Source organism: Trypanosoma cruzi, genomic scaffold (assembly GCF_000209065.1).
Source record: "Trypanosoma cruzi strain CL Brener 1047053517179 genomic scaffold, whole genome shotgun sequence".
Classification (NCBI taxonomy): Eukaryota; Euglenozoa; class Kinetoplastea; order Trypanosomatida; family Trypanosomatidae; genus Trypanosoma; species Trypanosoma cruzi.
The window spans coordinates 52,718-54,868 of NW_001849351.1; the positions used below are offsets into that span (position 1 = coordinate 52,718).

The window sequence follows — 2,151 nt, forward strand, 5'->3', positions numbered from 1 at the left end:
AAAAACTCAAAAACACACGACAACGCAAACAGGGGGGAAAAGTGAATAAAAGTTATTTTGAGAAGAGAAATTCACTGCCAGGTGTGTGTGTCGGTGCAGGGGAGGTCGCATGTGTCCCACGCGGCAGCCAGTCACTCCTCAAAGAGCCGCAAACCCCACAGTCCCAACAGTAGAAGCAGCAATGGCAGCAGTCCGCTCTCACGCACAGCGCCGCCATCACCATGTGCCCCACCGTCACGAGCGGTACCTTCACCCGGTGCTCCTTCCGCCACTGTTTTTAGATCTGTCAGCTTTGGAATAGAAATTTTGTTTGCGTTGAGGACGCCGATCTCTGCATCATCCAACGGACGGCTGTACAGCAGGACGTTTGTCGCAGTCACAGACACTTCACCTTGACTCCCTGCGCTGCCTGTGCTGCCTCCGATGTAGAAGTGTGAGATCCCTTTCGGTTCCGCATTTCCAAATGCACACGGTTCATTCCCCACCCACACGCTGACCATCAACGTACACGGAGCCCTGGTTGCCGTTCTGCAGCACAATGGCCACCTGGTGTGCTGCCTCCGGCTCCCAAGTGCTGCTGTGCTCCCTGTTCGTTTCGGCAGCGCAAAACAATTTCCACTTCTTTTCGCTGTTGTACGACAACTCCATAAGTTTGGATCCTCCTTCAGTGCCCAGACGCACACCCAAAAAAGGAGTGGAGTTATCTTCCTCCTTCGGTGCCTTGTCAGTGGACACCGTCGCCACAAGAGTGAACTTGTGGTTCGCAAAGTGGTACGGCTGATTCTCCCCCTGCTCGCCAACGGGCCACTCCGCCCGCGCTCCCTGAAACGTCGCACCTTCGGCATACCCTGTTGCCACTCCTTTCGTCCCTTTCATCACCGTGGCGTTCACTCCGAGGTACTCGTCCCTCCATGTGTCATTAGAGAAGCTGCCAGACAAAATGCCAGCCAGCCCATCCGCGATCTTAACAGCGCTGCAGGCATTGTCAGTTAAGGCACTCTTCGCAGCACCTGAAGTGGGGCACGGCTGGGAGACATGTTCGTCCACCTTCTTCCAGGTCGCAGGCACCTCCTTCACCCGCTGCAGCTGCTCAGTCAAACGCACAGACAAAAGGCTGTGTGGTGTTTCGTCAAGGCCCTTCTTCTTCTTCTTCTCGTACAGTGCAATCAACCTATCCTCATTATTATTATCTTCACCTCCAGCACTTTTGTACGGCAGGGAGCTGGCGGCAACTTCGTCTTCGTCCTTCTCGGACACCGGCCCAATATCAACAATGCGCGTATTGTCCGTCAGCCAAAGATGGAGTTCACTCTTTTCCTTCTTTTCGCTGCGTTTCTCCTTAGAATACACCGGCGGAGTAACGAGCATCACTTTTTTGTTGGCATCTCCATTGCCAAAAGTCACTGTAGTACACCCGCTCGCAACACGTTTCGTCTGTTCCTCGTATTTGTTGCCCCACACGCGCGAGAGTGTCCCGAGTGCCTCCGTCCACGACTCTCCCCTGTCACCGGACTCGTACACCCTGCGGCGGCCACCGTCACACGCAGTCATCATCATGAGTTTGTCCTTCTCCCACTCCACAACGGAGGGATCACCGCAGCCACAGTCAGACATCCCCTTCGACAGCGTCCAACAAGAATCATCCAAGGAGTATATGAACAGCGAGACAGACTTTCCACCCTTTTCTGATTCACCCTTCGTTGTGCCTTCCACTGGCAGCACAAGCGTTCCGTCATCCGTCTGAACGCCCGATCCACCGCCTGCAACCAGCTGCATCAAGGAATCCCGTTCGGCCTCAGGGAAAGTGCCGGCCAGTCGCTGGTTCTTATTCCACCGGATTTTTTTACTACTGCCACTTTCTTCAGAACTGACTTCCCCTCCACCAGCAAAAGTACCCAGTCACCTGCACCCCTCTCCTGCGGATTAGTAGCAGCTGTCCGGCTGTATTTTCCAGCAAGCATGTAAATATCGCTTCCATTCACAACTGTTCTTGGTCGGCTCACATCTACTTTCTTACTGTGTGGGGACGTGCCTTCCTCCAGTACTTGTGTATACTTTTTGGACTCATTCATTACTTCCACCGGTGCGCTATCCCTTGTTTCCGTGAGAAGTTGGGACGCAATGCCAGTAAAGATATTAGATGCTTCACCT

General features: G+C 53.7%; 1 pseudogene, besides 1 other annotated feature; it reads right to left on the bottom strand.

The window, feature by feature from the left end:
- Positions 1–2,151: a sequence feature (areas not merged during assembly with more than two copies in the genome that could not be assigned to a particular haplotype).
- Positions 132–2,151, bottom strand: Tc00.1047053404845.10 (annotated as a pseudogene; the record flags this gene model as incomplete).